General features: G+C 40.8%; 3 pseudogenes; 1 reads left to right on the top strand and 2 right to left on the bottom strand.

Annotated features, from left to right (window-relative positions):
* Window positions 1-8,408: 8,408 nt before the first annotated feature.
* On the bottom strand, window positions 8,409-9,109 carry LOC126515043 (40S ribosomal protein S6-like; annotated as a pseudogene).
* A 7,377-nt stretch (window positions 9,110-16,486) lies between these two features.
* On the bottom strand, window positions 16,487-17,166 carry LOC126515055 (cyclin-dependent kinase 4-like; annotated as a pseudogene).
* Window positions 17,167-17,270: 104 nt separating this feature from the next.
* Window positions 17,271-21,946, top strand: LOC126515054 (heat shock protein HSP 90-beta-like; annotated as a pseudogene).
* The last annotated feature ends 770 nt before the right edge of the window (window positions 21,947-22,716 follow it).

Raw genomic sequence — 22,716 nt, 5'->3', positions numbered from 1 at the left:
ATACAGTTTCCGTGTAATTATTTCGGGCATAAGCTAGCACGCGGGCCGGGTGCCAGGGACGCAGCCCCACCACTCCTATCACTACACCCTTGAGCCAATCACGATTGCCAGGGAGGTTGTTATCTCTATGAAATTGTACTTTTCAAATATTTCCATATGACCAATATCAAATATGTGACTCAACAAAGCTGATCTTAACCATAGGATTAGTTATATTTGAAATCCTCTGTTGGACAAGCAACAGCTCCCCAAAGTCTCTGTAGACAATGCGAAGGTAGCCTACTCAAAGTAGGATGAGTCAAGAACTACTGTGAACATCATGGAAAGAACCTTCAGAGAATATGCAGACATTGCACTCATGTTCTTTTCTCCTTAACCTATGGAAAAATCTTGTCCAGAAGAATTGAGTGGAGATGAGTCCTCATCTCTGCTGCAGGGTTGTTTGGATAAATAGCCCGAACTGTCTACTCAGTACATGTTGCCCTCTCTTGGTAAATTTCAGGAGCCTCTTTTGGCCCATAGATTGTGGAAAGAATAACAATAAACTATATAGACAATAACTTGAATTCTCTGGAAGAGCCGCCAGTGTTTGTAACTGCTGAGCCTAGAGTCACTTTAAGCACCCATGACATTCATAATTTATAGCTTGGCTAAGGCATGAAATTGCATTGCTCATGCTACAGAAAGCCATGAAAAGTACTTCATTAATGAACAAGCTAAACTGACCACATGTCAACCATATCTCAGAGTGGCTTTGATCTTTTCTCCTGCATCTACAGAAAGATGAGAACAAGGAAGAAACTTAGTTTGTGAGAAACAGAAAACTATTGATATTGCTGCTGGAAGTGAAGAACTGGCAGTCTTCTACAAATAGACTCCTAACTAATAAATCATATTAGAAAATTGTGAACCAGGTGTGAGGGTACACACCTGTAATCCCAGCACGTGGGGGTGCTAAGGCAGAAGGATTTCAAGTTCAAGTCCACCCTGAGCAGCATATAAAGACCCTGTCTCATAAATAGAAAATAAGAGAAGACAAGGGGAGGGAAGGAGAATGGAGGAGGAGAGCAAGGTGGTGTTGTGTTAAGAAGAGAGAAGCTCATCACAAGTCTAAATAAACCTATTATGGTCTAATATGAATTGTCCCCCAGAAAGGCTCATGTCTCAGGGGCTTGGTGCTCATCTGATGCTGCTGTTTTGAGAGGTTCTGGCAACTTTAAGGGGTGAGACCTGAGTGAAAAAAGTAGGCCACAGGGCATGGGTCCCTGGGGGACCCTTGTCAATGACCCCTTCCTATATCTTTCTCCGTTTCTTACCCAGCATGACATGAAAAAGTCCCTCCTTCATAATATTCCACTTGACAATAGACCCAGACATGCAGTTAATATGTTAGTTATGTTAGTATTGATGGAATAGTCTAAAACTGTGAGCCACCATAAATGTTTAATCCCTTGAGGTGACCCTATCAGTAGCTTGTACAGAAACACAAAAGTAACTAACACAGATCCCAAACCTTTCAGCCGTGCTTGAGTGAATACTGTAACTTTAAAAGCTATAATGTCTTCAAGAAGGACCTAGAAAACAAACTTAATATAGGAAGGGGGGCACTTGGTTCTACTGTATACAGAGTATTTATATAACTTTCCTGATTCCTATCTCAGTTGTCTTTTCTTGGAAAGACAATACCCCAAAGCTTGGTGTGTGCATGGAACAAAATTTTATTTGCTCATGAATGCACACTCTATACTGGACTTGGCTACACAATTCTGCTGCTCTTGTCAATAATCACTCATATGCTTGAACTCCAGGTCGGATGGGGCCTGGGCTCAATAGGATGCCAGAATTCTCAGGACTTTCTCTCTCTCTCTCTCTCTCTCTCTCTCTCTCTCTCTCTCTCTCTCTCTCTCTTATATGGTATGGTATGTGTGTGTATTTGTGGTATGTGTGATATGGTGGGGTTAGGGGTGTGTGTGTGTGTGTGTGTGTGTGTGTGTGTGTGTATGTGTGATCTCTTTCTCTCCCTCCACAAATTCTCTTCTGCAGAATAGCTGAACATCTTGCATAGTGGTTCAGAGCTACTAAAACCACAGTCAGGAGCTTGCATTTCTTCTTAGGCTTAATCCCTGAGCACACTTTGTCGATTAAAGTGGATCATAACGTCAACTTGATTAAAGGTAGTTACTACACAAAGACCAAAAATGTTGAAGGACATACTTTCTGAGATCTATAGCTATAAAAGACCATACAGTTTCTCTGTACTGTAGTACTGGATGCTTTAGTGTATTCCTTCAGTGAATAAATCCAGATTTATCCCCATTTTATAGATGATTAAAGTGAGGCTTACCGAGGATAAAGAAACTATTCTAAAGTCGTCCAGTTAGATTTGATTCCAAAGACAGTGTTCAATCCACTAACCACAGGAAGTCATTTTAGCCTCTGAACATGCAATTAAGCTCAGTTCTTGGGAATGTATTCATTAGGTGTTCCCATTGGGTGTTCCCATTGGGTGTTCCCTGGTAGAGGAGCAAAACAAAGGCATCCTTTCATCTTCCTTTCTTTCCCCTTCAGCTTCTACTACAAAATTAACATCCTCTACTTCAGGACTTCCAGTAAGTCAGCTTTCAAAGGCAATTCCATCTGATTTTCTCCAGGCTCAAAATTACAGAAACTTCTGTGCAAAAAATGGTACCCGAATCTCAGTAAAGGCTGGGCCTAAAGACACATACCCTTGTGTTTCCCTTTGTGTCTGATTTCCATAACTGTCTGTAGCCTAAGATTAAGGCTTTCAATATCCCTCAAAAGGGGAACTATGCTGCCTGCCACTTCTCATCTTGAGATCCTTAAATCTGCTTTCGGGGCCAGTGAGGGGTGTCAGAGAGCCACTGAGCAGAAGGTGACACGTCTCCATTATTAGTCTCAAAAGGAGGAGTGGGCACTTTGGAAAATAAAGTTGGGGGATCCATGAATCCAAAGGGAGTCCCCAAAGAAGGGTTCTTAAAAATGAATTAAAATTCTAAAAAAAAAACTGTCCAGAGACTTAATCTATTCACAAATAACTATTAATATATATCGATATAAAATTTTGACTTTGACAGCTTTTCAGAGCAATCTGGTGCCAAGTCATTGCACTAAATGTTCAATTTCATTTCCTGTTTTTCCTGCCCTGGGCTCTGAAATGGTTTGGGAAGAGACAAAACAAAAAAAGGGAGAAGTATAAGAGTGTGCCTACTTGAGTCACACTTGGGCACATGTTCCTCACATGCCAGATAGTTCCTTCTCTAAGTTCTACCCCCTATGAAGGAAATATTTGGGATGCATTCTGTTCCTAACGACACCATCACAGTCTGTGATGCAGAGTTCTCTCAACTTTAAAGCATCCTTAATGCTACAACCCAGGCTGAAAGCTCTCCAAGGACCTTAAAGTGTGGCAGCAGCATAGGAGCCCTTTGGGGGAGTATTTGCCAACCTCCACCCTGGATCCTGGAATGACTGGTGAATAGAGACAGTGTGAGTCTGCACACCGCTGGGTTTGAGCACAGTCCCCACTTTAAGCAGCTGCTATTTTGTGCACACGGGAGACAATTTAATGATGATGAGAAACTGTCAGTCAGTTCTCCAAAGTCTATAATATGCAACAGAGTATGAGGCAAAAATCAGTAAAATGTTTAAACTCTGTAAATAAAATATTAATGATATCATTTAAGTGACTTGTTTACCACTTAAGATAAGCCGCTCATCAACACAGTAGTGATTGCGGATATATCATTAAAATGGGCCCTGTTGATAGACTTCTGTAACACTTGATTATGGCAGTAATACATAAAATATACTCAGGAGCAGTATGTGAAAATCTATCTTCTAGTTTTATAATTATAACATGAATTTATAGCCCAAAATTTGCTGCTCATAAATTATAGTCATAGCTTAAGGAATTAAAGGAAATGTTAACTCTTACTCAAACTAAAATATTTCTTTTTTTCTCATTTAATTGTTTGTCAAACAAAAAACAATCTATGATGTCCCATGTAGATAAGTCTAGGATCATACACTATCAGGATTTTCTTTTCCCTGCCAGACACACCTTTAGCATATTTTTTTTCAATTGTGCTTAGCTGTATCCAACATTTTATGTTTCCTAAGGTAAAGGACATGAAAGAAAAATGCGCTCAAACATTTACATTTTTACTGAGTAACCTTCACTCTTACAGGACATTGGGAATGCAGTGTTTGACAGCAAGTGAATCCTTGTTGCAAGGTATCGGTACCCAGCTTCATTGGAATGAGTCTTTTCCCAGTTCTTTTGGGCACGGGTTGTGTGTTACAATATGCTAAGGGCCAAAGAATGGCAAGACAACCGAGTAATATTTCCTCTGCAATCAAGAAAACACAATTGAAAAATACTGCTCATGGGCTGTAATTTTTAAAGTAATCAGCTACTTTTCCAGCCAGGCCCTGCCTAATAAAGGCTCTGCAAACTCCGAAAATAATTCAGGGGAACAAGAACCAAAACATGATCCAGTGAAAGAAATTTCAGTTTCAAACTATAACAAGTCCATGTGAGCTACCTGTAGTATTCAAAGTGTGGCATTTTTCCAAAAACTTCTAGTCAGAATCAGGTAAACAAGTCCTCCGATAAATGACTAAGAAGAGCAGTCTGAAATCCTGACTCTAGAGCGACATTCTAAATGACTATATACAGACTATTGGCCTCCCTAAATTCTCATACCCCTAGTGTACAAGAGCAGTACTTTCCAGACAATATTTCTAGCTAATATACACTACTTGGCTGTCATTCCTATCACCAATAAAAATAATCTCTAACATTTATTAGACTAATTAACAAAACCTATAATATTGATTTGAGATTAAGATATTTGAAGAATTATAGCAATTGTTTTGGGAATGTTGATTTCTGATTAGAGTCTATGGAGAGTTAATAATCTCTGGGATGAACATGCTCAATTAGAGAATCTCAAATGTCCACTAGCCACCCCTACGGTATAGATTAAAACCAAAATGCACAAAAACATCAGATTATCTTTGCTAGAGTACCTTAAACTACGTCCGAGCAACCACATGTTTTGAGATATGATGCCATTATGGCAATGATTATAATAGAAGGTGGCTTTTAAGATTTTGTTTTCCATGTATCAGTTTTTGTCAATCTGAATGGCTTTGAGGTAAACAACACATATTTGCTAGAGTTACAATGTGATCCAATAATTCTGAGTATACATTCACAAATCTCAAGGCAGGATCTCAAAGAAAGTTTGGTGTATCCACGTTCATAGTGGCATTATTAAGAACAGCTAAAAGGTGGAAACAATATGTGTCTATAAAGAGAATAAATAAATAAATAAGATGCAATACACACATGCAATAAAATATTTACTAAGCTTTAAAACGGAAGAAAATCCCGACACCTAATACAACATAAATGAAGCTGCTGGGAATGATTTCAGATGGAATGTTAAGTACAAGACAATTACTGTCTAGTTCTGCTTTCACGGGGTACCTACATGTTGTGGTTTGAATGTGGAATGTCTCCCGGAGACTCATGTGCTAGTACTGTGTAGCTGTCAGGGCTGAGGGGAGGGAGAATAAATAGGGAGTTATTTGATGGATAACAATTTCAACTTCCCAAAATGAAAATAGTTCTGAAAATAGATGGCAATGGTGGCTACTCAACAATATAATCATACTTACAACAAGTGATATTACCATAGTAAATTTAGCTTTATATGTACTTTCCTATAGTAAAATGGGTGAAAGATCACTCATATCTGCTTTTCTCCTCTTGTGTGTGACTTAGTCTGATGATGATATTATGTGAGTTTCTGTCCCTCTGTCATTATCTCAAACCTCCAGGAAGAGTCCACTAGTAAGAGAGACATTGTGATAAGACTTTAAAGGACTGCAAAGCAGTCCACTGTTGCAAATGAGGACTCGGGTGGAGGAGGAACCATAGAGGAAGCCAGGCAGGAGGAACCATAGAGGAAGCCAGGCAGTATACCAGAGGCCAGTACATAGGTGTTGCCACCAGAATAGGCAAGAAAGCCACCTAGGAAGTAACATTTGAAGTGACATTCACTCTCAAGTGCCACCCATGAATTTGAACCACCCTGGGAATTGTGCCTCCTTAAGTTTTGGCCCCAAGGCTTGTCTTACACAACTTTGAGTCCTTAATCTCAATATAAGGAGCTTGGATTATAGCCCAGTGTCCACGGGGAAGCTTTAAAAGAGCCTGAAGGAAAAATACAGGTTTTTGAATGAAAAAAAAGTTACTCCTTTTTTTCTAAATTTTTTAATTTAGAGGATTAATTGGAAAGAGGTAAGGGTGAAAGCAGGGAGATTAATTTACTGAAGACGTAATTAAGTAATGAGCTAAGGCAGTCATGGGTTGGAGAGTAATGGATACATAAAGAGCTAAAGAGGGAACAGAATTGAAAGTGTGGTGACTAATTTAAAGTAGTGTTGACAAGGGAGACAAATAACCATAGTGACTTCTTTCTTTGCTTGGGCTATGTTGACCACAGGCCAAAGCCACCGTGCCTCTAATAGAAGAACATTGCTCCATGCGTCTTCTCTTCCTGCCTTCTCCATAGATTGAATAGGGCTGGGGACAGAGTTTGCTTCTACTCCTAAGTGGCAAGGATTTTCCATTATTCTTTCCCTGGGGTTAGTTGGGGGTCAGTTGCTCTTGCTCACCTTCTAATTATTTCTTTGAGCAAAAGGAAGTGCTAAAAGGTACTTCCAGGGTGGGATAGCTCTACTGACTATGTCAGGCCTCTGTAATCCTAGAACAGCAGGAATGAGGGAGAAAAGAAGCAAAGAGAGAAGGATGGCAAAATAATGTCTAGATGAGCGGGCACTGACTCCCAAAGAGACATAGCCAACAACTTAACCATGAGAGACACCTCCAGACAGGCCATATGCAAAGTAGTGTGTCAGAATAGCATCGCGACATGGAGGAGAAATGGGGTGGGGGGACTTTAACAGCTGGTCACCATCTACACCGTGTTCCCCATAGTCCAAAGTTCACCCCATGTGAAGTTAACTCATATGCATTTACCTGATTCCCGAATCACTGAGAAAACAAGATCCACAATCTGGGGTAAGGGTGGGAAATAGGAAGAGGAACTAAGAGTCTGGCCCATGCCTAAAAGAAAAGAATCACTGGGGCCAGGCAGAAATGAATGTTGAACAACACAAACGGCAGAGAGTCATTGAGACAAACAGGTTGAGTGCATTTTGGAAAGAAGAGAAAGTGCTCTGTATACACCATTGACTGAAACCCAGAATGGAAAGCAAACTACCATTCATTCGACTCCTAAAACCATAACATTTCTGCTATGATTCCCTAGAGATTTGTCTTCTGTTCTATTGATTAAAAAAAAAAAACACACTTGTAGTTGCTTACTCCAAAACCATCTGCCTTGCTTTGTCATAAAACTGATTCTCAGGTAAACACACAGCCACCCATAAGACTACATTTTCCAGTGTTGGCACTATTTTATGTTTAACATATGTTTTAACCAATGATATGTAACATGAATTCTAATTGTTCTTAATAATAAAAACCAGAGTCAGATATAGGGGTGAAAGCTGAGAGTTCAGAGAAGCAGATCGGTCGGTCAGCCACTAGAGAGACCTTTGACCTCTACCGAATCCTCAGCCCAAAATGGTGAACCTGTTCTCAGACCGCCTCTTCAGGCTGTGTCCTCTAACTGACTGCTTCAGAATGCATCTTCAGACTGTACTTACTGAGCTCTTGTCTCCTTCCAATTTATATTCCTCTCTGCTCAGTCATATCGCGCCTGTCTCCACCTCCCTAGTGCTGGGATTAAAGGCATGGGATCACTGGTGCTAGGATTAAATGTGTAAATCACCACCACCTGGCTCTGTTTCCCTTTGAGACTAGATTTATCTAGTGTAGCTCAGGGTGACCTAGAACTCACAGAGATCTGTTTGCCTCTGCCTCCTGAGTGCTAGGATTAAAGATGTGTGCCACCACTGACTTCTATGATTACCTAGTAGCTTAGCTCTGCACCCTGATCTTCAGGCAATCTTTATTTGCTGGATTACAGAAATGTAGCACAACAATGATACATAAATATACCTATATGGAAGCCTCTAGAACACCTTCTTAAAAGATAAAATAGTGGCCTCTTTCCCCTTGTCCATTTTTATTTCATTCCATGAATCTAGAAGTGATTGTTGGAACTCTAGCCACCATTTTGGACCATAAAGACAAAGGAGGAAAGACAAAAGAATATGAATCCCCAATAATTTTAAAAGTTATTATACCAGCATTTTGCTGTCTACTCTTAGATTTTACTTACATAGAGAAAAAAATCATCTTCCATTTTTTCAGTACTGAATCATTTATTTGTTACTCTTAAAGGCTTTTATTTTTTATTGGACTCAGATTTATAAGTAAAAGCTCTCAGTGAGGACAGCTTACATCTCTTGGCAATCTGTCCCTGGCATTTTTCTTTGGTTTCCTTCATTCTCTTGGCTAAAATTTTAGCATTGTCTACAGTTTTCTCCTTGTTCTTCCTGGTGTGCTGTTTCTTTCGATCAATACATAGGTGTTTACATTGCAGGACATGTGGAGTAACAAGATGCTGAATCTTGGGTGGGCTTCTTACCTTCATTGTTTAAGGGCCTTCTGATAACATATTGGTGGACATCATTTCCTCTTTTAGATCTCAACTGCTGAGGCACAATAGAGTCTTCCAGGCCAGGAATATCATTCTCTCTTTTTTTTTTTACAGTAACAGAGTTGAAAATGCTCAGATTGTCATCCGCAATGCATCCATGAACAAACTTGTGCTTCTCCTCTCCAGGTCTCCTTGAGCCACAAGAATGCTCCTTACTCAAAAGTAGATGCACTTTGCTCCGGGTCAAGATACCTTGGTTCATGAAAAAATCATTTGTTGTTCCTACCACAGATTTAGAACACATAACCGTTCCATTTTTCACCCAGAGCATCAGCAGCTACTTCTGTGACCATGTGCTTCTCACAGAAAGTGCAAAGCTTGCCTTCATTGTCTACTTTAATGAGTTTCTGACAGCTGATGTCTAGGAAAGAGATATTCAGCTTCATCTTGACATGACCACCTAGTGGGCACCATAAAAAAAGAGCCATCTTCTGTATTTTTATACTTCCCTTATGTGGTGGTTTGACATAAAATGACCCCAATAAGGAGTGGCACTATTAGGAGGTGTGGCTTTGTTGGAGTAGGTATAGCCTCATTGGAGGAAGTATGTCACTGAGTGGGTGGGCTTTGAGGTCTCCTGCACTCAAGCTATGCCCAGTGTAGCACAGTTGCTTCTGCTGCCTGCCAATCAAGATGTAGAACTTTCGCCTCCTTCTCCAGCACCAAGTCTGCCTGCATGCCACCAGGAACATAATGAGCTAAACCTCTGAAACTATAAGTCAACCCCAATTAAATGTTTTCTTTTATAAGAGTTGCTGTGGTCATGATGTCTCTTCACATCATTAGAAACCCCAATGAAGAGACCTTTTATGACCTTATAACACATGTAGCTGACCTGATCACTCTAAGAATAACATCCTTTAGCATCTTTCTTGGAATCCAAACCAAATTTGTCAGTGATTTCTATGTGTCTCAAAGCCTCCAGGACATCCCTATGTTTTATAATTCTTGCTAATTCCATTTAGTGTTGCTCATATGTATATGTTTAGGGCTGACTACTTGAGACTGGACAGCCTGTCAGGGAGCTCGTCCATGGAGAAGACTGATTCTTCCTCTCTTAGTAGCCATTAATTGCCTGTGGCTCTTTATCTTGTTGTATCAAATGGAGACCACAACAGAAATACACAACTGGTCAAAATGCAGAGAAATGCTGAGCATGGAGTATCCATCCCCAGTTGATAACATCTATAACACATCCCCTAAGGCTCAAAGAATATTATGCAAGAGAGGGTAGAAAGATTGTCAGAGAACCAGGACATTTGCTACAAGATAATGTTTTCCTATATATATATATCATATAGTGGCACCCATCAAAGCTTAACAATATGTTCACCTAAATAACACCCACACTATAACAACATCAGTAGACATCTCAACGTGAATGGATTTTTAATGACAAAATTGCCATTAATCAAGCATTTTTATCATATCCTCTCCGATTCCCCTCTTCTCTGGCAATGATTATTCTATTCTAGAGACCTACACAATTAGATTTTTCTTTTTAGACTTCATATATGTGTATAATAATATGGTATTTGTTTTCTTGTGACTTGATTGTATCACTACAATAATAATCTCCAGTTTCACCAATATTGTCACAAATGACAGGATTTTTAATCTTTTAATGGATGAATAATGTTCTATGCTTTGTATGTAACACAGTTTCTATATCCAGTCATATATATATATATATAGTTTGTTTCCATTTATTGCTATTATGACTAGCACGGCATTAAATGGTTTTCACTGCTAAGAAATGATCAATGCTACTGCCTCTGACCCAGAGCAGCTCCTAAAAGCCCAAATGTGTACATTGTAACATTTCTGATGACTTTAGCTTTCTTCCTTCCAACAATACCAGGTTTATATAAGGGCACATGCCCATATACTTCCCTTCCTATACTCTGTCATCCCAGCATGAACAGTCAGAAATTATCTCAGTGATGAGTTCAGGTCACATCTGGGAAAACTCAGTAAATTTTGTAGCTCTATAGAAATGGAAAGCGGAAGAAAGTTCCAAGAGGATTATGTGAAGAAGTTCTGCCAGAACAATCCAGCTGGGCAACATCTTGCCTTTCTTCTTCATGTGGAATCTCTGCTCAAAGTGCACATGGAAACACACACACACACACACACACACACACACTTGCCCATGCGAGGACACAAGCCCTAAGCAGAATTTGTCAGTTTCCTTAGTCAGGCTTGGTTTTGCAATCAGTGATAAGCCCCAGCAAAACAAGCTTTTGCTGAACTACATTGGAGTAACTCAGAGCAACCGGACCAAATGGCCCAAATACTTGTCAGAAGGCAACATGTGTTTGCTACTGAGCCAACCAGAACCTTAGGAAATGAGATTTAAATGAGAAAAAAATAGAGATTCTTCAGTAGTAAAAATGTAACCATTTCTTTTATGGTTTGACTACAAATAATTCTTGAGCACAGCTTGACAACAATACTATGTTAGGGATGCCAAAAAGCACAGAACCTGGCCCTTACACCCTAAAGGGGACAAAGGATTCCTCTCTTTGGTCCTGATATTTCTTCTAATATTTCCCCACCCCTAAGGGATGCTTTCTGCCACGGCCTCTCTCCATAAGATCCTAAACAAATCCAGATCAAAGTTTGATCTCCCCTGTTATTCTGTCAGGTATTATGTATATCACAGAAGCGAACAGAAATGGCACCCCTCTTGCTCTTGCCCTCTCTAATGCAACCTGCCTACAGGAGCACCTGCTTGGCTCTACTGTCACTTCCTCATTATAAGAACACCAGAGAGGGGCTTCCTTGATCTGAAAAGAAAGCTGCAGGGTTTTATGTTTGTTGATTGGTTGTAATGGTTTTGTTTGTTTGTTTGTTTGTTTGTTTTTAATTGAGGTAGTAGCTGTGTAGCTCAGGTTGGCTTGGAATTTACTAAGTAGCCTTAGTTGACCTCCAACCTGCAATTCTCCTACACCAGCCATCCAAGTGCTAGAATTATGCATAGGCCACCACACCCAGCTAAACCTTCACTTTTCTACTTCCTTTTGATTTGAATAATTAGAGCGGAAAATAACAGACAGATTGATGTGGGCCTTAGTTTCACCAGAGGTGTCTTTCTTGCTTCTATTACTACCATGAGGAGAATAGGTCATGGCTAATCCTGTCATTCAAGGAGAATAAGAAATACATGAAGCAAATCTGAACTCGGCCTACAAATGGAGCTGTTCCACTGAGCCCAGCACAGCCACTCTGTCCAGATTGCAGACATATGCATACTAAAGGATCATTGCCACTGAGATCTTGTGGTTGTTTGCACCAAACGGTAATGGATACAAAACTATTTGTTCATTACAAATAACTCAAAAGTACAACTCTGGATTCCATTTGCTTGGTTTCAATGGCAAACCCTCTGACTCAAAATCGGATGAGCTCAGACAAATTATTCACACTTTGCGCTTTTGTTTGCATATCCATAAACTGGGGGGAACATGTTAAGAGGATTAGATTTATCAAAACAGTCAAAGCACATGAAGCAATACCTGGCACACACTAAACATCCAATAAATGTTTTCCAGTGTTCTTTCATCTAACAATAAAGCTGATATTATATTTTTGCATAGGAATACAAAGTTAAGATGCAACTTGCAAACCCAAACTTCTAGCAGGGATTTTGATTGAGATTGTATTAAACCTATAGATTAACTCAGAGAGCACTGTCATAGTAATAGTTATATGCATATTTGTATTTATATTCATAAGACTATTTCTCTATTTATTTGGATGTTTTGTTTGATCTTTCAGCAATGTGTTTTACTTTAAACATTAAAATCTTGCAGCTATTTGGTCAGATTTTTTTCTCTTTTATTTATTCTTTGTGACTTTCAGATCATGCATCTCCATTCCATTCATTTCCCATCCCTTTGTATCCACCTTTTGCTCTGACAACCTCCCCCCAAAAATAAAATAAAATAAAATTTAAGAGAAAAAAAGAGAGAGAGAAGGAAAAATTGATCTTGTCATGGAAACTGTAGTGTGATACAGTGAGCCATTCAGTAAACCCTTTTATCCATTGGTCTGGTCTGAGGCCTCTGGTTTCTGCTACACTATCAAGGTTGGGCCTTCACTGGAGCTCCTCTTGGCTATCCTGCTGTTGCCCGGTGTTGTGGAGATCCTACAGCTTTGGGTCTGCAGGGTCAGTCCGTTAACATGCTCCAGCCGATTGATCACAGATGGGGTCGATGTTGGACTGGGCCAACACATAACCCTGATCCTAGGCCTGAGTAGCTGCAGAGTTGGTCAGCCTGCAGCTTTCCACTGCCCTCACCACCAGGATGAGCGCTCCTGCACTGTCTTGGTGAGTTTATCCCTTACAACAATGAATAATGGGTGGGGCCCGTTCTCCAACTTTCATTCCTCCTGGTAAGATTTCCCACACCTACACCTTCAGGGTCAGCTCTACTGTGCTGCCCAGGCATGGTGTAGGGGCCAGTCTCCAGGGCCAACTCTCCCACTGCCTCAGGTGTTGATGGGGGGCATCTCTCCCCTGCCCATGCCACCACATGACAGATGAGCAGTGGGGACAGCTCTCCTATGCTAAAACTTGGGGGCTGACTCACCCACACCTCTGCTAACAGGATAAAAAGAAATAAAAGAGCAAGAATATAAGATTCTAAAAGAGGAACTGACATTTAAGGTTTAAAATACTCTCTGCAACTGATATCCACTGGCAAAGGGGAAATCAGTTTTCTCCAGTGGAGATAACTGTGTATATCAGTCATACCACAGGAAGCGTCCATGCTCAGGAATAGTTAACCAGCACAAAATGAACATAGTTCTCTTTGTGGATTTTTTTTGTCATTTCATTTTGCTTTTTTTGGCTTTTATTTGTTTGTTGTTTTTTCATTTCTTTCTTCTTTTGTCTGTTTGTTTTGGTTTTCATTATTGTGTTTTTGTGAGATATTTTTCTATTCTTTCTTTCTTTAGGGGTTTGTTTCTAGTTTGTTTTGAAAGAGAGAAAGAATATAAAGTTGTATGGAAAGGGAGGTGGGGGAGATCTGTAAGGAGTTAGGGAGAGGGAAAATATGATCAAAATATGTTGTGTGAAAAAAGTATTTCAATAAAAGTAGAAATCAAGTTGAACTTTAAAAAGAAGAGATATGTTATACTTTGACAAAAGTAAAAGTTCAGGGTCAGGCAGAGGCATAGACAAATGCTTGTGTAACTCAAATGAAGTATCCTGTGTTAGTCAATATTCAAAGGTTTAATCCATTATCAGCATGGTGGGCAGTAAGGAGGGATGCAGGCAGACATGGTGCTGGAAAAGAAGCTGAGTCATACATCCAGATCCATAGGCAGTAGGAATAGAGAGAACCACTGATCCTGGCTTGAGCTTCTGAAACCCCAAAGCCCACCCCCAATGACATACTTCCTCTGTCAAGGCCACACCCACTTGAACAAGGCCACAGGTCCTTCCTAATCCTCCCTCTGTAGTGCCACTCCCTCTGAGCCTATAGGGCACATTTTCTTTTTTTTTTTTTTTCTGTATATGCATTGTTTTTTGGCCATGGGTGTCAAGTACCCTGGAACTGGAATTACAGAGAGTTGTGAACTGCTGTGTGGGTGCTGGGAATTGAACCCAGGTCTTCTGGAAGAGCAGTCAGTGCTCTTAACCCCCGAGCCATCTCTCCAGCCCATGCACATTTTCTTTTAAACCACAACACATCCCTACAAAAAGGTCAAGGGAATCTGTCTTTCTCATTGTCTATCTAGAGAAATACTAGGATGAAAGACCTGCCATGGCCTTGAGGTCATTGTCTAGAGCATCCATTGTCAACCCATGGGTTATAACCCCTTTGGGGGCCAATCACAGGGGTCATCTAATACCATTGAAAAACACAAATGTTTACATTACTTTTCATAACAATAACAAAATTACAGTTATTAAGTAGCAATGAAAATAATTTTATGGTTGGGAGTCATCACAACATGAGGAACTGTATTAAAGTGTGGCAGCATTAGGACACTGGTCTAAAGGGAAAAAATCATTTACCATTAATTTTCTCAATGAAAGTACCAAAAATGACCCTACAGCTTTGAGATGCCTCTGGAATTTCTGCCTTTTAATCAAAATATTGAACTGTTCTGAGGCTAAAAATAAAACAAATAAAAATGAAAGTTGACTATTCACCACCAAATTTTATATAAATAGTTGAAAGAGTCCCCATATCTTGAGAGGAAGGTAGAAATTACTTCCTCAGTGGGGTTCTCTCCTTTCAAGTGTCCCTTGAAAAGAGAGAAAACAGCCACTGCATCTGGATCATCTTCTTCCTTATGTCCGCCAGAGTACTATAGGGCTTGAGAGATGACTCAGTGGGTGTTTTATATACTATTCTATTGCTGTGAAGAGGCACTATGACCAAGGCAACTCTTATGAAGGAAAGCATTTAATTGGAGGCTTGTTTAAAGTTTCATTTTAAATGTACTTGCCTAAAGTACATTTTCATCATGGTGGAAAGCGAGTCAGCAGGCAGGCATAGTGCTAGAGAAATAGATAAGAACTTCATCCTGGTCAACAGAAAATGAGCGAACTGGGTCTAGCATGGGCTTTTGAAACCTCAAAGCTCATCTCCAGAGATACACTTTCTCCAACAAGGCCACACCTACTTCAACGAGGCCACACTTTCTAATCCTTCTAATCCTTTTGAATCCTTTCAAACAGTTTCACTCCACGATAACCAGGTATTCAAGGTATAGAGGCTATTCTTAATTAAACCACCACAGTGGGTAAAGGGACCTGCTGGAAAACGTGATAACATGAATTCTATCATTTGTACCTTCACTTTTATAGCATGGCACAACCTCCTGACAAAACATGCATACATATATACATACATACCTTAGTAAAAAGAGTACCACAGGAAAGGGCTTTAAAGGCAGAGGTGCACAGAGATTAAAGGTCAGCATTTGCAAGTGGCCTTGCTGGTGGACACCTTTAATCCTAGCACTTGTCAGGCAGATGTCTGAGTTCAAGGCCAGTTTAGTCTACAGAGCAAGTTCCAAGACAGTCAGAACTACACAGAGAAACCCTGGACTGAAAAGAAAAAAATGAAAGGAAGGAAGGAAGGAAGGAAGGAAGGAAGGAAGGAAGGAAGGAAGGAAAGTCAGCATTTGCAGCCCAGCTGACTGTTCTTAAAACCCCTCTATCTTCAACACCACTAACTGTACTGGTCCAGGGCCTGCTCCAGGCCCTAGGCAGTTACCTTCTGGAGGCAATCCTTTTAGATCAAAGATTTTGGCTGGGCATGTTGGTGTATGCTTTTAATCTAAGAATTCTGGCTAGTCTTATCTACATAATATGTTCCAGGACATCCATGACTATAGAGAGAGACCTGTATCAAAAGAAAAATTAGATCTTGCAGAGCTAGTCAGTATAGTGATATTTTATTTGTGTTTTAATTAATAAATAAAGCTCGCCTGAAGATCAGAGTGCAAAACTAGTCACACTAGTCAGCCATACAGGCCAGGCAGTGGTGGCGCACACCTTTAATCCCAGCAGTCACACTAGTTAGCCATAGAGGCCAGGTGGCAGTGGTGCACACCTTTAATTTCAGCACTAGAGAGGAATATAAAACAAGAGGAGACAGGAGCTCAGGGTAACAGTCTCATTCTGAGGATTCATGGAAACAGGATTGCCCATTTCGGTCTGAGGTTGAGGTAAGAGCTAGTGATGGGCCACTTTGCATTTCTGATCTTCAGCTTGAACCCCAATATCTGTCTCTGGGTTATTACAAGTCAGCTTCAGAATTTCTACAGAACAGAGGCTCTTGAAGAAACATCTCTGCAAAGATACAACTAATATACCACTTATCCACAGACGGAATATATGTGGACTGCAGAGCTTTGGGAGTATGGTATTAGAATGTAATAACCACAGATAGAAGTCTCTCTCTCTCTCTCTCTCTCTCTCTCTCTCTCTCTCTCTCTCTCTCTTTCCTGTAGAATCCAGCTAGGCCCAAATCAACCAGCTTGCATGTTCCACAACTTGTCACAAGACTTTTCTCTGACCTCAGATCTTGGTGAATTATACCATTTGCATAAAGGAAATCTAGGCCTTTTAGAAACTGTCACATGTGAATCTTTAAGGTCTTAAAGGTCTTATCTGGCAAATCTGATGGGGGCATCTTGTCCATATATGTCCTTGGTCTATATGCTCAAACACTAGCGTCAACTTAGTCTCTTGGTCAGTTCAGGAAGTAGCATAGACATCCTCAGCCAGACAGCATAGGCATGCTCAAATGCTTCCAGAGTCCTCAGTAAGACTACCTCAAAACCCACTCAAGCTCCTCCTCTACTGGGGACTCTCAAAGGCCATAAAGTGGCCACTGTGCAAATCATGGACCTTATACAATATTCCATAAGCGCTGCTGCCAATTTCAACCACTGACATGTACTGAGAGGCAAGCATTGTCAGATAAAAGGGATATCCTGATGATGAGCCAGGAGTGGCAGAGCTATTTATCAGAGCCTAGGAACTGGTTCCTGTGGTACCATATTCCAAGGCTAAGTCCCATGTGGCTGGATGTCATGGGCAAGACCATAGACACAGGCGGCAGACTCCCTCAAGTCTTTGGTCAGATTTACGCTTAAGTATTTTATAGGTTTTTAATGATGTTATTTATCCATGATATTATTTCAATTCACAATTGTTCATCACTACAACATTCTAGTGTATATTTGACCTTGTATTGTGAAATTGTGGTAAACTAACTTAATCGTTTTAGTGGCTTTTTGATAGACTCTTTTGTATTTTCTACATAGATGGTTTTTTTATTTGTTCTTAAAGACAATTTTATTTCTCCCTTTTTCTATTTCTGGTCTTTTTATTTTTTTTCCTTCCCTTTTACCACGAGCTAGGACCCCCCAATACAATGTCAGATTAGAAATGATCAGAACAAATATGCTTTAATTTGTATTATTTGACAGTTTCATGCATATTTAAAATGAATTTTAGTCCTTTTACCTTTATTACCCTCTCTTACCACTCCCCCACAAACACACATTTAATCTCCTGATAGTCCTCCTAGTTTCCTTTTTTCTTTTTACATATGAACCACCGAGCTTAATTGCTTTCTTGCCTAAGCCTGGGTAGAAGTTTACTAGAGGAGACACTGAAAAAAATGACGCATTGCCCTACTCTCTTGAGGGTTGGAGATGATGTCAGTTTTCAGTTTTTTACCCCTGTTCAACTTGGGCGAACCAAGTTTTCACCCTGAACATCCTTGGTGCTAACATTCAAGTCAGAGATTGTCTGGGCCCACCCTGATCTGGACTAATGCAGTGATTTGATTCCCCTACCCCCCACCCCCCTGCCTGAGATTTTTTTACCACCAGAAGGTGAGGAGTTTTGAATTTCAGGCAGAACTTGGTCAACGTAAGTCCCTCACCATGAATGCTTTCTATTCTAACAAGAAATGTTCCTTCAGAAATTGATCTCTAATGCTTCTGATGTCATGGATAAAAGTTGCTATGATAGCCTGACAGATCTGTCCAAATTGCACAGGGGTAAAAAGCTGAAAATTGACACCATCCCAACTCTCAGAAATGCACCCTGACCTTGGTGGAGACAAGTATTGGCATGATCAAGCCTGACCTCATAGATAATTTGAAAACTATTGCTCAGTCTGGCATAAAACGTTCATGGAGGCTCTCCAAGCTGGTGCAGATGTCGCTAGGATTTAGCAGTTTCATGTTTGTTTTAGTTAGGATTTCTACTGCTGTGCTAAAACAGCATGACCAAAAGCAACTTGGGGAGTAAATGCTTAATTTCATTTTACAGAAAGTCAGGTCAGGAACTTAAGGTAGGAACCTTAAGAACTAATGCATATACCATGGAATGATGCTGCTAACTGGCTTGGTCCTTATGACTTGCTCAGTCTGCTTTTTTACACAGACCAGGACCTCCTGCTCAGGTTAGCACCACCTGCAATGAGCTAGACCTTCCCATGTCAATCACCAGTTTTAAAAATGTCCTAGAGGAGTGGATCACATCTTTAATTCCAGCACTCCAGAGGCAGAAGTAGAGGTGGATCTCTATGAGTTTGAGGCCACCTTTGTTTACATAGAGAGTTCAAGGACAGCCAGGGTTATACAGAGAAACCCTATCTCAAAATATGTGGCTGGAAGTGGTGGTGCAGCCCTTTAAGCCCAGCACTTGGGAGGCAGAGGCAGATGGGATCTCAATGAGTTCAAGATCAGCCTTGAACTTGGTCTACATAGCGAGTTCCAGACAGCCAGGACTACATAGAAAGACTCTCTCAAGAAGAAAGAAAGAAAGAAAGAAAGAAAGAAAGAAAGAAAGAAAGAAAGAAAGAAAGAAAGAAAGAAAGAGAAAAAGAAAGAGAAAGAAAAAAGGAAGAAAAAAGAAAGGAAAGAAAAATGAGTCCATAGGCATGCCTCCAGGCTTTTTTTTTTTTTTGAGACAGAGTTTCTCTGTGTAGCCTTGGCTGTCCTAGAACTCGCTCTGTAGAATAGGCTGGCCTCCAACTCACAGAGATATGGATGACTCTGCCTCCTGAGTGCAGGATTAAAGCCATATGTCACCACCCCCGGCTGCATCCAAGCCAATCTTATGAAGTGACTTTTTTCAATTGTGTTTTCCTCTTTTCAGATAAACCTAGCTTGTTTCAATTCACAAAAAAAGACAGTATTGAATTTCATTCTGCCTCTCTGGTGGCAGAGAAAGTTGAGATCACAAAGTACAATGATGATGAACACTATTGAGTCTTCTGCTGATGGATCCTTCACTGTACAGGTATAAGACTTTAAGACAATCCTGAAGCCATTTTTGACAATTCTGAATCCTCTCAGCCTCTGTGCCATAGTGCTTCCCCTCCTCCCCTGGGAACCAAGGACCTAACAGCTACACTCGCACATACTCAGTTCCTGAACAATTACACATATACGTATGTTTTGATTCAGTCCCCTGGGAAACGGGGTCAAAATGACCTCTTACCTCATCTGATCTGGCAACAGCTCTCCAGTCAATTATTGGTAATAGCCCTTTCAAATAAGCCAATCAGAATAGTCAAAGAACAACCCCCATTGCTTCTGTGGCCCCTTTAAAAGTAGACTGTACCGGCTATTCGAGGTCCCTCGGCTTCCCGAATGCTGGGGGACCCTGTCATGACAGAATTAATAAAATCCTCATGCTTTTGCATCGGCTGTAGTGTGTGAGATGGTCTCTGGGGGGTGAGTCCTTCTCGGTGTTTGGACGCTAGAGTCCAACAGAGGCATGTCACGGTGAGCCTATTGGCAAGGATGTAAAAGTGATCCTTCATCCCAAAGACCAGACAGAATGCTTATAGGAGAGTCAATGAAGTGGCTAAGAAGCACTCACAGTTCATGGGCTATCCTAGCACTCTTTATTTGGATAAGGAAGGACAGAAGAAGATCAGCGATAATGAGGCAAAGGAAGAAAAAGAAGAGGACAATAAGAATGATGAGGAGAAGCCAAGACTGGAGCTGTGTAACATGAATGGCCAGGCCTGCTTGTTGTTAGGGTTTTCTGTCCCACCCGGTACCCCACAACTGTTTAGCCCCAAAGGAAAATCACACATAGGTCTCAATAAATTATAACCTCTAGCCTCTCACTGGCTAACTCTCACATCTTGGTTAACCCATTTTTCTGATCTATGTTAGCCATGTGGCTCAGTACCTTTTTTCAGTGGGGCAGATCACATCCTGCTGCTTTGGTGGTCTGGGCAGGAATGGGAGGAATCAACTTCCTCCTTCTCAGAATTCTCCTGTTCTCGTTACATCATTTCTACTTCCTGTCTGGTTTTCCCGCCTATATTTCCTGCCTGGCCAAACAGTGTTTATTTATAACATGATTGACAGAATATAGACAATTCTTCCTCACCAGAGCTGGAAGGTCAGATGAGGAGGATGATACTGACACAAATAAAAAGAAAACTAAGGAGAGATACATTTGTCAGGAATAACTGAGCCAGACCAAGACCATTTGGACCAGAACCCTTGATGGTATCACTGAAGAGGAATATAGTGAATTCTATAAGAGCTACACCAGTGATTGGGAAAACCACTTGACCATCCAATACTTCTTTGTAGAAGGTCAGCTGGAATTCAGGGCACTGTTCATCATCTCTTGGCAAGTTTCTGTTGTCCTCTTTGAGAACATCAAGCTTTGTTCCATCATATGTTCATTATGGACAACTAGGGTGAGTTAATATCAAACTATCTCAGCGTTATCTGTGATATGCGTGGCTCCAAGGATGAACATCCCCCAAGAAATGCCCCAGCAGAACAAAACCTTGAAAGTCATCTACAAAAACAGAGGGAAGAAAGGCCTTGAGCTCATCACTAAGCTAGCAGAAGACAAAGAGAAATACAAGAAATTCTGTGAGGTACGTTCTAAGAACCTAAAGCTTCGAATCCATGAAGATTCCACTAACTGGCAATGATACCTCTCTGAGCTACTGGGCTACCACACATCTCAATCTGGATATGAGATGGCTTTCATATCAAAGCGTGTATCTCCCATGAAGGAGACACAGAAATCCATTTGCTACCTTACTACTGAAAGCAAAGACTAGATAGCCAACTCTGCCTTCATGGAGCATATGAAGAAGTAAAGCAGTGAGGTGGTTTATATAACTAAGCCTATTTACAGGGGCTGTATGCAGCAGGTTAAGGAGTTGTACGGGGGAAAGCCTGGTATCTTTGACCAAGGAGGGCAGGTAACTACCAGAGGACGAGAAGGAGAAGCAAATGGAGTAGAACAAGGGAAATTTTGAGAATCTATGAAATTTCATGAAGATCTTTGGTAAGAAAGTTGAAAAGGTGACAATCCCCAATAAGCTTGTCTCTTCACTATGCTACATTATAAAAATCACTTACGGAAGAACAGTCATCACGGAGTAGATCACGAAGGCCCACGCACTCCAAGACAACTCTACAACTGGCTACATAATGGTCAAAAAGCACGCAGAGATCCAGCCTGACCACCCCAGTGTGAAAGTCCGCAGCAAAAGACAGAGGCAGACAAAATGGCAAGGCTATGAGAACCTAGTAGTGCTACTGGTTAAAGCCACTTTACTTTCCCCCGGCTTCTCCCTGGAGGATCCCAAGCCCACATCTACTGAATGATCATAGTAGGCCTGGGCCCCGATGAAAATGAATTGACAGTAGAGGAGCTGAGTGTAGTTTATCCCACCACTTTTGCATGACGCGATGTGGAGGCCCAAAAATATGAGCCTATTTTCCACCTTGTCTGAAGGTCAGAGAGTTTAGGGGTGCTCAAAATTGTTGGCAACAACCAGGCTTACACCTCCTGACCCAGGATTTGGTTACTTGATTATTTTGACATTAAGAAGGCACACACGGGTAGATCCACTCCACCCTGACAGTTAGGATATGCAAGCATACTTCTATGCCTTCTTTTGTATTAGGAGGTTTAACCTGGGCAGTGGCTGCCTTCAGGATACTTGGTCTAGGGCGACTTCACTGCCTAAACAACAAAATGCTAATGACTTGATGTCTCAAAGTTTTGAAGCAATTGAGTGTTCCAGTTGTCCTTTGTATCATGTTAAAGAAGTCTTTTGTCTTCTTCCCCTTTTTGTATTGGTGTACAAGTGTACAGAAAATTAAACGCGGGGGATTTCAGTATTCATTGGAATTCCCTCCCAATACTATCCTATGTCTCTGTTTTATTATTTTTACTTGTGTCTTCATAATCTTTACTAACATTTCTGATTCCTATGCCCCCACTCTGGTAAGTGTATTTTTGTTGAAGCTGGTCTTGACAATGAGGATACTGTCATTTCACGTGGAAGTAGACTTCCCACTGGGAAGCCTATGCCCTTTGTATGTTTCCTCCTTTGGCTCTCCAGCAGCCTTGGCTGACTCTAACCCACCTAGCTCTCTGCTGATGTCTGCAGGTTATCTCTTCCCTCCTGTCCTTAGTGTCTTAAGGAAGAAAAGTCTCCCCTCCTTCACC

The sequence above is a fragment of the Alexandromys fortis genome, unplaced genomic scaffold (genome assembly GCF_014885135.2).
Source record: "Alexandromys fortis isolate MF-2015 unplaced genomic scaffold, M_Fortis_MF-2015_v1.1 scaffold_147, whole genome shotgun sequence".
Taxonomy (NCBI): Eukaryota; Metazoa; Chordata; class Mammalia; order Rodentia; family Cricetidae; genus Alexandromys; species Alexandromys fortis.
This window is presented reverse-complemented; position numbering and strand designations above follow the sequence as displayed.